The 15,623-nt window shown below is 37.8% G+C and overlaps 1 pseudogene; it reads right to left on the minus strand.

Annotated features, from left to right (window-relative positions):
• Positions 1–4,858: 4,858 nt before the first annotated feature.
• Positions 4,859–5,789, minus strand: LOC120855442 (annotated as a pseudogene).
• Between the last annotated feature and the right edge of the window lie 9,834 nt (positions 5,790–15,623).

Raw genomic sequence — 15,623 nt, forward strand, 5'->3', positions numbered from 1 at the left:
CAATACAAAATCACCTTATTAATTTCAGAAATTATAATAAGCTGAAACTTGGTTACAGTCTCTGCAGAGCTACACTCCTTCTGATCTACACTGACTTCAGATGCAGCCCTTTAAGACTGTAACCCAAAGTTCAGGCCATGATACATTTAAAGATTTGCAAGTCTGTTGAAAGCTTTGATGAGCTTCTCCGTGTGTTTTCTGTTTGTTTTTCTAAGAAAGAAATGGAAAATTTTATTCAAGCCAAATTTGAGGATTATAACCCAGAAAAAAGTTCTCAGAAAGTTCTGAGAGTTGTTTCACCCATTAGAAGTCAAGGCACAGTTACAGAAGATTTGGGAGACAAAAGAATGTGGATTAAATGATGTATCATTAACAGTTTACATGATCCAGATCTAAGTGTCATCCTGGTGGGACATGTGACCCTTACAAGATCAAGAAGGAAAGAACACTTGCTGAGTACTGTGGAGTAAAATGCATATTTTATGGCAAGACAAGAGATATTTAAACATAAAAATTTGTCTCTGACTTTTGGTGTCCTACTGTGCATTGTATACGTGCATTATATATTGACCAAATATTGTCCATTGTCAGAAATACGTGCTCAACTGTAAAAAGCAATATTCTCCTAACATCAATAAACAACTCCTCAAAATATAACTTTTTCAGTGTTTTCAGCACTCTCATGGAATCAGAAGATGCTCGTAATGGAAAAGCAGCCCAACTATAAGACTCGTTCTGTGAATTTCTGTTTTCTCCTAGATATTAAGCCAGTGATTTATTTCTCCTTTGTTAGTTCCTCAATGTCTTGAGGCAGATTTTATTTCATATTTTCTTGTTTTTTTTTTTTTTTTTTTTACTTCTCTTTGACAAAAGAGTTGGTTCAAATTGGATAGTCCACCATTCCTAGAAGCAGAAGGCCTCTGAAAAAAGTGAGTGTTAGTCACTTAGCCATGTCTGACACTTTGTGACCCTATGCACTGTAGCCTGCAAGGCTCCACCGTTCATGAAATTCTCCGGACAAGAATACTGGAGTGTAGTCATTCCCTTCTCCAGGGCATCTTCCTGACCCAGGGATAGAGCCCAGGTTTCCTGCACTGAAGGCAGATTCTTTACTGTCTGAGCCACCAGAGAAGCCTTTAAATTGTTTATTAATAAAACTTACCATCTTTCAATGTGTACACCTCAATTTCTGTCTCAGAAATCCAGGAAACAGAGCTGGAACAAACAAGTTGAGACTCTATAATGGGAAGTGACCCCTGAACTTCTATATAAAATGTGTGAATTCAAGGTGAATTTCTTCACAAGTCTCCTTTACTGTGAAGCCAGTTCAAAATAACAGAGTAAAGGAACCAAATTTGGGATATCTTATCTAAGCTCCCCACCTAGTCCAAACTGAAAACAAGGGCAAAAACTGGTACCAATGTTTTAAAATAGCCCATATCTAAGTGTCTCTGGATTCTTTAACAGATTCTTTGCCTCAGTCATTCATCCAGAGGCAACCTGATTGAAGGTCATTGTTCATAGAATCTCATGCACATTTTCTTAAGATTTGCTTTGTGGCCTGTGTTTTCAACACCGACTTTGTGAGGTCTGTGTGTTTATCTAAGGCTTAGCAAGTAAATCTCTACTTCCATAGAAATGCACCCTTGCTCTAGCAGATGCTGTGGAGCCACCAGTGTACCCCCTTCAAGATAAGCAGGCATGTTTTCTCAGTCTCAGGGAGTGTCGGCTGCTGACAGCTCACAGGCATGCTCCTCTCCAGGAACTGCCTTCACTGGAAGAGGTGCTTTGGCCAAGGGAGCATCCCTCCCCTGCAGAAAGAACATGTCAAATATGTGAGTAAAATGTACGTCACATCACCTAGCTTTAGGAAGTCTCTGAAGGGTCCTCCTACCTCCAGAAGTCTCTGTGAGTTTGATTAGATCCTCTACTGAATGTGCAGCACAGTTCAGCCTCACCCTCTCCTCAGTCCTGCTGTTGCTGAGAGCACCCCCAGCAAGCCTCCTGCACGCACCTGAGTGTGTTTCCTTAGAAACTGACCTAGGACACTCATCTGTATGAAAAATAGCCACTTGGACAAAACCATCCTAAGTAGCAGCAACCTAGCACAGTAAGCCTCAAGTGGACACTAGAAGCAAAGTCCTTCTAGAACCTGTCCAGGCCACAACAATAAAAAGGCTACACAGCATACAAAAATCTCTATGTTGGGAATGGATAAAGAAAAAGTGAAAGTGAAGTCGCTCAGTCGTGTCTGACTCTTTGCGACCCCATGGACTATAGAATACCAGGCTCCTCTGTCCGTGGGATTTTTGAGGCAATAGTAGTGGAGTGGATTGTCATTTCCTTCTCCAGGGGATCTTCCCAACCCAGGGGTCAAACCTGGATCTCCCTCATTGCAGACAGCCGCTTTACCATCTGAGCCACCAGGGAAGGCTTGTAGCCCATATATACAGTGGAATATTGCTCAGCCAATTTAAAAAAAAAAAAAAAGGAGCAAAATAATGTAATTTGTAGCAACAGGGATGGACCCGAGACTGTCATACTGAGTGAAATATCAGACAGAGAGACAGCATACAATGTTGCTTGTATATGAAATCTAAAAAATGGCAAAAATGAACATATTTCCAAGATGCAAATAGAGTCACAGATGTAGAAAACAAACTTATTGTCACCAAGTGAAAGGGGAAGGAATAATCTGGGAGATTGGGATTGACATATACATATTGCTAAGAATACACAGAAGAACTGCACAAAAAAGATCTTCATGACCAAGATAATCACGATGGTGTGATCACTCACCTAGAGCCAGACATCCTGGAATATGAAGTCAAGTGGGCCTTAGAAAGCATCACTACGAACAAAGCTAGTGGAGGGGATGGAATTCCAGTTGAGCTATTTCAAATCCTAAAAGATGATGCTGTGAAAGTGCTGCACTCAATATGCCAGCAAATTTGGAAAACTCAGCAGTGGCCACAGGACTGGAAAAGGTCAGTTTCAATCCAGTCCCAAAGAAAGGCAATGCCAAAGAATGCTCAAACTACCACACAATTGCACTCATCTCACACACTAGTAAAGTAATGCTCAAAATTCTCCAAGCCAGGTTTCAGCAATACGTGAACCATGAACTTCCAGATGTTCAAGCTGGTTTTAGAAAAGGCAGAGGAACCAGAGAACAAATTGCCAACATCTGCTGGATCATGGAAAAGGCAAGAGAGTTTCAGAAAAACATCTATTTCTACTTTATTGACTATGCCAAAGCCGTTGACTGTATTTATCACAATAAACTATGGAAAATTCTGAAAGAGATGGGAATACCAGACCACGTGACCTTCTTCTTGAGAAATCTGTATGCAGGTCAGGAAGCAACAGTTAGAACTGGACATGGAACAACAGACTGGTTCCAAGTAGCAAAAGGAGTACATCAAGGCTGTATATTGTCACCCTGCTTATTTAACTTATATGCAGAGTACATCATGAGAAATGCTGGGCTGGAAGAAGCACAAGCTGGAATCAAGATTGCTGGGAGAAATATCAATAACCTCAGATATGCAGATGACACCACCCTTATGGCAGAAAGTGAAGAGGAACTAAAAAGCCTCTTGATGAGAGTGAAGGTGGAGAATGAAAAAGTTGGCTTAAAGCTCAACATTCAGAAAATGAAGATCATGGCATCTGGTCCCATCACTTCATGGGAAATAGATGGGGAAACAGTGGAAACAATGTCAGACTTTATTTTTGGGGGCTCCAAAGTCGCTGCAGATGGTGATTGCAGCCATGAAATCAAAAGATGCTTACCCCTTGGAAGAAAACTTATGACCAACCTAAATAGCATATTCAAAAGCAGAGACATTACTTTGCTGACTAAGGTCCGTCTAGTCAAGGCTATGGTTTTTCCTGTGGTCATGTATGGATGTGAGAGTTGGACTGTCAAGAAAGCTGAGCACCAAAGAATTGATGCTTTTGAACTGTGGTGTTGGAGAAGACTCTTGAGAGTCCCTTGGACTGCAAGGAGATCCAACCAGTCCATTCTAAAGGAGATCAGCCCTGGGTGTTCTTTGGAAGGAATGATGCTAAAGCTGAAACTCCAGTATTTTGACCACCTCATGCGAAGAGCTGACTCATTGGAAAAGACTCTGATGCTGGGAGAGATTGGGGGCAGGTGGAGAAGGGCACGGCAGAGAATGAGATGGGTGGATGGCATCACTGACTCAATGGACGTGAGACTGAGTGAACTCTGGGAGTTGGTGATGGACAGGGAGGCCTGGCGTGCTGCAATTCATGGGATCGCACAGAGTCGGACACGACTGAGCGACTGAACTGAACCGAACTGAACCTTCATTAATTCTCTTCTGAATTAAACTTATTATCCTAAACCATGGACATCCATTGACCATCCATTTTATTTAAAATGAGTGAAACTGTGTGCTTAAATGTTATTCCAACTTTGTTTATAAGTTACAGAATTTTCTTTGTTTTAAGTTGCAGCTCTTCTCTGAGTTCAACACAGAGATATTCCTTTTTCTATTTTGGATTTATCTCAATGAGATGAATTATGAAATATTTCTCTCTACCATTTTCCCAGAAGTTCACAATGATATCTGTCATGTTTCTTTTCATATAAATTTTGGAATGACTACTTGCATTTTCTCCTTTGCCTTAGAAAACATATAGATAAAAGTAAAATGAGATAAAGGTAACATAGATGTTATTGTGAAAAATTTAATTTAGCCTTAGCAAAAAATTTTTTTTGATCAAAGTTGTCAACCTTTTCTTTTTTAGGCGGACAAAGTCTTGTTTTATTGAATAAGTGATCTGCATAATTTCCAAGGTCATTGTGTACAAACAAGAAGGGTAGAACCTATTTCTTGGTCTCTTCCTCCTTGGACAGAACGTTGATGATTTCCTCCTTCTTGACCTGGAGCCCCTCTTCAAAGACCTTTCTGCTTCTCTAGCTGTAGATCTGAAAGGCCTAAGCATGGTGGGCCTGAAGCTTCTTACAAGCATTGTCCCCCTTCAGCTTATGGATATGTTCTGTGAAAACACACTTGATTTTGAATATATTACCCATCACTTTCAGGCAGAGGCTGTGATACATATGGCAGTCATTATTCTTAGATTTGTGGTATTTCCTGAGTAGCCTGTGCGCAATTCTCACCCTTCTCATCCTCTTCATCTAGGTTTCCTTATTCAGCATTGGATACCCTTTCACATACCTATGCCCATATACCTACCCTTTCAGCAGCCCAAGGTGTTTCATCCAGCTTCAAGCATCAGCTTCGGGATCTGCTGATGGGAGTTGGCACCGGATATTTCATTAGTCTCAATGGGGTCCAACCAGCTCTGTTTCTTGCATTGGAGCACACAGAAGCCTGAGCATGATCGTGGCTCTGGCCACAGTGGCAAAAGGAAAGCCAAAGTTATCAACCTTTCATTGATATTCAGGCAACATCCTAGATTAGTTAGGATCAAGTTCTACTGTAAATGACAGAAAATTCAGATTAACAGAATCTTTAAAAACATGCAGTTATATTTCTTGTGAAAAGACGAGAAGCAGGCAGTTCAGTGTTGTTATGACATTTCATTGTGTGTGGGGGCATGGGGTTTTGCTTTTTTTGTTTTCTTTAGGTCTTTACCATGCTTGGTCCTCATTCCAAGGGTCATCCTGTTCTCTGAAATGATTCAGGAGTTTCTTTTATCAAATTCTCCTTTTAGTCAGCATAAGGAAAAAGGAATACGCCAAGCATACTCACCCCACACTGCCTTAGTTCCACTTTGCGGTAGCTGTACATTACGTTGAATAGACCCCAGGCACATGACCACAGCCAGCTAAAAGGTTGCCTAAGAGGTGCAGTCTTATTCTGCTGGCTATAATTGGGAGCTGATTTATTCTAGTTCAGTTCAGTTCAGTCGCTCAGTCGTGCCCGACTATTTGTGACCCCATGAATCACAGCACGCCAGGCCTCCCTGTCCATCACCAACTCCTGGAGTTCACTCAGACTCACGTCCATCAAGTCAGTGATGCCATCCAGCCATCTCATCCTCTGTCGTCCCCTTCTCCTCCTGCCCCCAATCCCTCCCAGCATCAGAGTCTTTTCCAGTGAGTCAACTCTTCACATGAGGTGGTCAAAGTACTGGAGTTCAGCTTGAGCATCATTCCTTCCAAAGAAATCCCAGGGTTGATTTCCGTCAGAATAGACTGGTTGGATCTCCTTGCAGTCCAAGGGACTCTCAAGAGTCTTCTCCAACACCACAGTTCAAAAGCATCAATTCTTCAGTGCTCAGCCTTCTTCACAGTCCAACTCTCACATCCATACATGACCACTGGAAAAACCATAGCCTTGACTAGACGGACTTTAGTTGGCAAAGTAATGTCTCTGCTTTTGAATATACTATCTAGGTTGGTCATAACTTTTCTTCCAAGGAATAAGCGTATTTAATTTCATGGCTGCAATCACCATCTGCAGTGATTCTGGAGCCCAAAAAATTAAAGTCTGACACTGTTTCCACTGTTTCCCCATCTATTTCCCATGAAGTGATGGGACCAGATGCCATGATCTTCGTTTTCTGAATGTTGAGCTTTAGGCCAACTTTTTCGCTCTACTCTTTCACTTTCATCAAGAGGCTTTTTAATTCCTTTTCACTTTCTGCCATAAGGGTGGTGTCATCTGCATATCTTAGGTTATTGATATTTCTCCCGGCAATCTTGATTCCAGCTTGTGTTTCTTCCAGTCCAGTGTGTCTCATGATGTACTCTGCATAGAAGTTAAATAAGCAGGGTGACAATATACAGCCTTGACGTACTCCTTTTCCTATTTGGAACCAGTCTGTTGTTCCATGTCCAGTTCTAACTGTTGCTTCCTGACCTGCATACAGATTTCTCAAGAGGCAGGTTAAGTGGTCTGGTATTCCCATCTCTTTCACAATTTTCCATAGTTTCTTGTGATCCACACAGTCAAAGGCTTTGGCATAGTCAATAAAGCAGAAATAGATGTTTTTCTGAAACTGTCTTGCTTTTTCCATAATCCAGCAGATGTTGGCAATTTGATTTCTGGTTCTTCTGCCAGAGGAACTACAAAATAGATTCTTGGAGATAATCACTAGTCTCTTCCATAAAACCCCATTTGGCACTATCTCTCTATTTAGGTACTAAATGTATAGTTAGTAACTTAAATAGGTCATCTGGAAATATCACTGTTCAAAAACCGTGGATGTTTGTCTCAGGACAATTTATACCCAAATTAGGGCTCATACTCACTTTAAATATTTCTCTTTCTAAAGTCTTTGGCATTGTCTATGAAGTGCAATTGGTTGCATTAGAGTTGGACAGAGTTGAGGAAGGTCAAGAAAAGCCTCTGTATTAGAGCAGAACCAAATTATGTTTCAAGAAAAATATTGATCCTCACTACAGATACTATCAGTCTCCTGGAAGCAAACCTGAGATTCAAACAACTGTCCTGGAGTAAGTATCTAAAAGCCACAAAAATTTCCAATTGCAAATTCCATCTGTATTATTATTAATCCACCAATTATTAATGTTATTTCTCTGCATTTAACATAATATAAACTGTTGTACACAGGTGCATGTTAGAGTGCATAACCTAAAAGTCTGTGCTGATAAAAAAACATAATTCAAATTATTTCAACATAAACAATATTTATGGGACTTACAGTCTACTCACTCATATAGGTTATGCAAAACTTGGCATTGAGTTTTCCAGAACATCAGAGAGCTGCTCCCATGGACCAGATCGTGCATGGTGTGTAAAAATATTTGCCCTTTTTTTTTTTCAGGCTGACATGATTACCCTACTTTAAGAAACCTAAACATGCCTGTGAACCTCATGAAATTTACTCAAAGAATATTCCTTGATAACATATTTTACTATACCAAATAGTTTCTCCTCTACGAGAACTAGTGAGAGAAATTTCCTTGTGGCCTCAGGACCAAGAAAGGTGAGGAGGTTTTGTGCATGTTTTTGTAAGTAATTTTCAATTATTTTTAGATATAAAAAGTTATTATGCATTTAAGCATGAGTTTGTAAGCTGTTTGATGATGTGGAGGCCTTTAAAGTGAAACAAGTGTTAGTCGCTCAGTTGTGTCTGACTCGTTGTGACTCTGTGGACTGTAGCCCGCCAGGCTCCTCTGTCCACGGAATTCTCCAAGCAAGAATACTGGATTGAGTAGCCATTCCCTTCTCAAGGGAAATTTCATCATGCAGGGAACAAACCCATATCTCCTGTATTTCAGACAGATTCTTTACTCTCTGAGCCTAACAATTCTAATTTTTGAATAACTAAGATGCTGAAGCTGTTTTAATCTCTATTGCCACCCAGTGGTAAAATATAGAAAGTTTTCTCTATCTGTATCTTTGCTGATTACAAAAACCTTGACATTTTCAACCAGTGTTTTGATATGGCAGATATTTTGATTCTGTTCTTAGACATACAAGTACTTTTTACAATATTATATATTTTTCCCTGAGAAGAAACTACTCATGGTGTAAACCCATCACCCTCTTTCATTAAATATTTTACAAAGTTTATTTTTCTGTGCTGTGTTTTGCCTTTGAAATCTTAAGTACAGATTCTTGAGTTAATCATCCTCCTCCATTATGGTCTCATGAACATCATTTATTCCAGCAGTCTTTCTCTGTGAAATATTTGATTCATCTGTTTATCCCCATAGCCTTATCTTTCCCACATTCTAATATATAAATATGTTATCCCATTAGATATTCTTATAAAATGTACTATATTTGATATGTACAACTTTAATTTCCACAAATGGTATTACGATGTATATACTTCACCTATTAATATTATTTCATTTAGCACTCTTCTAAAGATCTTCCCGTACTACTCTGTGTTGAGTCTGTTGTCTCTACTTGCTACCTAGAATCCCATAATAGAGATGAACATATATAATGCTTCCAACACTTCACTACCATAAAAACTCTGAGATAAAGATCTCTACATATGTTTCCTCTTTAGTTCAGTTCAGTCGCTCAGTCATGTCCGACTCTGTGACCCCATGAATCACAGCACACCAGGCCTCCCTGTCCATCACCAACTCCCAGAGTTCACTCAGACTCACATCCATCGAGTCGGTGATGCCATCCAGCCATCTCATCCTTGGTTGTCCCTTTCTCCTCCTGCCCCCAATCCCTCCCAGCATCAGAGTTTTTTCCAATGAGTCAACTCTTCTCATGAGGTGGCCAAAGTACTGGAGTTTCAGCTTCAGCATCATTCCTTCCAAAGAAATCCCAGGGTTGATCTCCTTCAGAATGGACTGGTTGGATCTCCTTGCAGTCCTAGGGACTCTCAAGAGTCTTCTCCAACACCACAGTTCAAAAGCATCAATTCTTCAGTGCTCAGCCTTCTTCACAGTCCAACTCTCACATCCATACATGACCACTGGAAAAAACATAGCCTTGACTAGACAGACCTTAGTCCACAAAGTAATGTCTCTGCTTTTGAATATACTATCTAGGTTGCTCATAACTTTCCTTTCAAGGAGTAAGCGTCTTTTGATTTCGTGGCTGCAGTTACTATCTGCAGTGATTTTGGAGCCCCTAAAAATAAAGTCTGACATTGTTTCCACTGTTTCCCCATCTATTTCCCATGAAGTGATGGGACCAGATGCCATGATCTTCATTTTCTGAATGTTAAGCTTTAAGCCATTTTTTCACTCTCCTCTTTCACTCATCAAGAGGCTTTTTAGTTCCTCTTCACTTTCTGCCATAAGGGTGGTGTTATCTGCATATCTGAGGTTATTGATATTTCTCTCGGCAATCTTGATTCCAGCTTGTATTTCTTCCAGTTCAGCATTTCTCATGATGTACTCTGCATAGAAGTTAAATAAGCAGGGTGACAATATACAGCCTTGACGTACTCCTTTTCTTATTTGAAACCAGTCTGTTGTTCCATGTCCAGTTCTAACTATTGTTTCCTGACCTGCATACAGATTTCTCAAGAGGCAGGTCAGGTGGTCTGGTATTCCCATCACTCTCAGAATTTTCCACAGTTTATTGTGATCCACACAGTCAAAGGCTTTGGCATAGTCAATAAAGTAGAAATAGATGTTTTTCTGGAACTCTCTTGCTTTTTCCATGACCTGGATAAATATTTTCCATTACTCATAATCAGAAGTAGGATTTCAGTGTCAATATGAATGTCATTAGACAAGTTACTACAGCAAACTCTCCAGAATTACCTCATCACCATCAGTTTATGGGAATTTACACTTACTGGGTTGGCCAAAATATTCCTTCAGAATTTCCATGAAAATAAAAACCCAAACATATTTTGGTCAACTTAATTATTTCACATTTCTGCAAACACTGGGCTGCTGCAGTTTTTTAATTTTGCAAATTAAATGGTATAAAATGAGATTTTATCTTAATTTGCATTTCTATAGCTATTAAAGTTCAACTCTAATTTCAACAAAAGTATTATATGTGTTCTTTATTAATATAATTCATTCAGCACTCTTTTAAAAGCTTCCCATATTATTCTCTGTATATATGTACAAAATATATATATGCATTTTTTTTCAAAATTTCAAATACTTCCCTCAAGTTTTTGCCCACTAATTTTGTTGGATATATATGTTATCCTTGGAAGAAAAGTTATGACCCACCTAGATAGCATATTCAAAAGCAGAGACATTACTTTGCTGACTAAGGTCTGTCTAGTCAAGGCTATGGTTTTTCCAGTGATCATGTATGGATGTGAGTTGGACTGTGAAGAAGGCTGAGCGCCGAAGAATTGATGCTTTTGAACTGTGGTGTTGGAGAAGACTCTTGAGAGTCCCTTGGACTGCAAGGAGATCCAACCAGTCCATTCTGAAGGAGATCAGCCCTGGGATTTCTTTGGAAGGAATGATGCTAAAACTGAAGCTCCAGTACTTTGGCCACCTCATGAGAAGAGTTGACTCATTGGAAAAGACTCTGATGCTGGGAGGGATCGGGGGCAGGAGGAGAAGGGGACAACAGAGGAGGAGATGGCTGGATGGTATCACTGACTCGATGGATGTGAGTCTGAGTGAACTCTGGGAGTTGGTGATGGACAGGGAGGCCTGGTGTGCTGCGATTCATGGGATCACAAAGAGTCGGACACGACTGAGCGACTGAAGTGAACTGAACTGAACTGAGGAGAAAGTCTTAATTTTAGAAAGCAAAATTTAACAATTTTTACTTTTAAATTAATCCTTTTGGGTGGTGGGGGAAGGGGAAGAAATATCAATATACCTTGTGGCACAGAAGAAATAATATGCAAACGGGGCACCCTTATGTTACCCCCCTCCTCCTGGGCATACCCTTTCCTATCCCCCAAGAAGTGGCAAACCCAGGGCCACTGCCCAGCAGGACCTAAGTTAGTTACAGGCTCTGATAGGAACTAAGCCCTTAGGAGTCAAGGCTGGGAAGGAGAGACACCAGCACTTAGGCCCCCTTAAGTGTCCGCTAGTTAACTGGTCATGTATTTGGCAAGGGAGGAACAACCCACCATAGGCCAGTTCTCCCAAGGCTCTAGAGTTTCAAGTCTGAAAAGCTAATTTAAGAAATAATTCTGCATTAATAGTATAGCCCGAATATTCTGCCATATTATAGACAATTAACTTTCTAGTATTCTCTTTTGCATTTAAGAATTTATTCCATTGTGAATAAAACTTCAATATTCTATTTCCAAAATGATTTAGACCTACATAGTCATTTATTATTCCACATGATATAAAAAAATAAGTTTATTAAGTACCTAGAAAAATTCACCTGGAATTTTAACTAGGAATTTACTGAAGTTATAGAATAATTTAAAGAAAGAAAATTGTAATTCCTTGTAATAATAACTTCTTCCATTCAAATTCTATTAATTGGAAATACTCTCATGATCTTTATAGTTTTTAGAATTTCTCTGCAAAATACTGTTATATTCTCTCTTTATCTGATTTTTAGCTATTTTATAGTTTTTGATGTTACTATAGATGGTAAAGAAAGAAAGTGAATTCACTCACCGATTCTTTGTGACCCCATGGACTGGAGCCTACCAGACTTCTCCATCCATGGATGGCATCTTACTGTATTTGTTTATTACTTTTTTTTAAAGTTTGTTTATTTTTAACATTTATTTTGTGTCTACATTCCTTGCTAAATTTTCATGTTAGCTCTAATGATTCACTTTTTATTCCATTAGTTTTATAGGTAGAAATTTTATCATCTGAAAGAATACCAATTCTCTAGAAATCATTTCAGTTTATATTTGTTCATTTTTAGATAATTCCTGAGTTCTTTTTATTCCCAATATTTTACTTACACATAATCACATAATCTTCAAATAATACTTTTTAATTTTAATTTTATTTATATTGAATTATAGTTGATGTACAATGTCATACAAGTGATAGGTATACAATATAGTGATTCACATTTTTTTTCATTTCCATTCCATTTACCTATTTATTTATTTATTTATTTACTGGCCACACCTGGGGGCATGTAAGATCCTTCTTCCCTAACCAGGGATCAAACCCATCTCCCTAGTAATGGAAATAAACACTTAACCACTGGACTGCCAGGAAAGTCCCCATTTCCTTTAAAGGTTAAATTCCATTTATAAAATATACAAAATTTACACAGTTACATTTATGAAATGTATAAACTCAATTTATGAAGTAGTGGCTATATTCTTTGTGTTGTACAATATATTTTTGTAGCTTATATTTTTAATTTATTTATTTTAAATGAAGCAAAGATGAATATTTTTCATGATAAAAGGTAAAATTCACAAAGAAGATAAACATCATCAACCATTAGACACCTTAACAACAAAGAAACAGATACATAAACCAAAAATCAGAAGAAACATAAAGAAAAGGAAAAAATATAATTATAGTGAAACATTAACATTTCTCTGAGAATATTTTATCAAGTGCAGAAAAGATAAGAATAGGAGCATCTTGTATGATGTCATTAATAATTCAAATATAATAGATTTATATTTAATTAACTTATATTAATCATATCCTACACAAATATATTTAAAATTTTGTATCTCATACATTGTTATTAGATGTACATAGGATATTTAGAAAAATTGGCAAAAAGATAAGCATTACTAAATTTCAAAAACAATTCATTTGTGTGTGTGTGATTCAGTTATACATATATACATTTGCTATTTTTGAAATTATTTTCCATTATAGGTTATTACAAGATATTGCCTATAGTTACTTGAGCCATACAACAAACCTTTTTGGTTTGTTGCATATCTATTTTTTTAAACTAGAAATCTAGCATTCTAATCATACTAAGTCAAACAAGTGGAGTCAAAATATCATTAATTTTTAGTTAGGGAAAAATTCATAAGTTTTGCAAAATATATGTATTATAATTATTATTTATATATATGCATAAAAAGCTTTTTTACTATGCTTGATAAAGGACTAAGAAACAACATTAAAAAAAGAGAGAGAGAGCTGTATAAATTGGAAAACTTGAACTAAATGAAATGGGAGCACTGAATATGAAATTTAAAAAGTGAAACAAACTAGATAAAGGTAAAAGATCCTCATACAGTCCAGTTGCTTTTAAAAATGTCTGCTTACTAGAAACATATCTGGAGCTCTGGCAAAAAAAATAAAAGAAAGCCATACCTGAGCAATTGTATTTTTTTTTAAATTCCAAGATAATTCTGATATGCATCTGGATTTTGAAAAGTGATTACAGGTTTTTCTTTTAAATGGTAGTTTTGGTGATATAAAGTTATGTAATTTTTCTGTTGACCATGATACAATGGTATTAAGTGAATAATAATTACATAATCACAATAGTAAAAGATGTTTATCAGTTTTCACAATCAATAGCCAAACAAAAAATAAAAGATAAGAACAATTGCGAGCCATAACAGGAACATGATTAGCCTAACAATATAAAATAATTACATACAATTTGGGGGATCAAGCAGAGTGATGTGGTAAGTGTAAATGCATACAACCATACTTTTCATCTGCTCACCCAGTCTATGTCTTTTGGTTGGTGCATTTAATCCATTTACATTTAAGGAAATTATCAATATATGATTCTATTACCACCTCCTTAATTGTCTTGGGTTCATTTTCTGTAGGTAGGTCTTTTCCTTATATTGTTTTCTACCTAGACAAACTCTTTTCGCATTTGTTGTAAAGCTGGTTTGGTGGTGCTGAATTCTCTTAACTTTTGCTTGTCTGGTAAGCTTTTGACTCCTCCATAAAATCTGAAGGAGAGTCTTGCTAGGTAGAGTATTCTTGGTTGTAAGATCTTCCCTTTCATCACTTTAAATATGTCATGCCATTCCCTTCTGGCTTGTACAGTTTCTGTTGAGAAGTCAATTGATAGCCTGATGGGAGTTCCCTTGTATGTTATTTGTCATTTTTCCTTTGCTGCTTTAAATATTTTATCTCTGTCCTTAATTTTTGTTAGTTTGATGACTATGTATCTGGGTATGTTCCTCCTTTGATTTATCCTGCTTAGGACTCTCTGTGCTTCTTGGACTTGGTCAATTATTTCCTTAACCATGTTAGAGAAGTTTTCAGCTATTATCTCTTCAAGTATTCTATCAGGTCCTTTCTCTCTCTCTTCTGCTTCTGGAATCCCTACAATGTGAATATTCATGCATTTAATGTTGTTCAAGAGGTCTCTAAGGTTGTCTTCATTATTTTTCATTCTTTTTTCTATATTCTGTTCTGCAGCAGTGATTTCTACCATTCTGTCCTCCAGGTCATTTATCTGTGCTTCTGCCTCAGTTTTTCTGCTATGGATTCTTTCTAGTGTTTTATTGATCTGTTTATTCTTTAGTTCTTGTAGTTTTTGATAAACATTTCTTGCATCTTCTCAATCCTGGCCTGCTTTCTTTTTCTGAGATCCTAAATCATATTCACTATCATTATTCTCCCCAGGTCGGTAGGTCCCCAATATGCTACTGGAGATCAGTGGAGATATAACTCCAGAAAGAATGACGAGATGGACCAAAAGCAAAAACAATACACAGTTGTGGCTGTGACAAGTGATGGAAGTAAAGCCTGATGCTGTAAAGAGCAATATTACATAGGAACCTGGAATGTTAGATCCATGAATCAAGGCAAATTGGAAGCAGTCAACCAGGAGATGGCAAGAGTGAATGTCAACATTTTAGGAACCAGTGAACTAAAATGGTCTGGAATGGCTGAATTTAACTCAGATGACCACTATGTCTACTACTGTGGGCAACAATCCGTTAGAAGAAATGGAGTAGCCATCATAGTCAACAGAAGAGTCCTAAATGCAGTACTTGGATGCAAGCCAAAAAAAAAATAAAATAAATAGAATGATATCTGTTCATTAGCAAGGCAAACCATTCAATATCACAGTAATCCAAGTCTATGCCCCAACCAGGAATGCTGAAAAACCTGAAATTGAACAGTTCTATGAAGACCTACAAGACCTTCTAGAACTAACACCAAAAACAGATGTCCTCTTCACTATAGGGGACTGGAATGCAAAGGTAGGAAGTCAAGAGATCTGGAGTAACAGGCAAATTTGACCTTGGAGTACAAATGAAGCAGGTCAAAGGCTAACAGAGTTTTGCCAAGAGAATTGGTCATAGCAAACACC

Source organism: Oryx dammah, unplaced genomic scaffold (assembly GCF_014754425.2).
Source record: "Oryx dammah isolate SB20612 unplaced genomic scaffold, SCBI_Odam_1.1 HiC_scaffold_28, whole genome shotgun sequence".
Lineage (NCBI taxonomy): Eukaryota > Metazoa > Chordata > Mammalia > Artiodactyla > Bovidae > Oryx > Oryx dammah.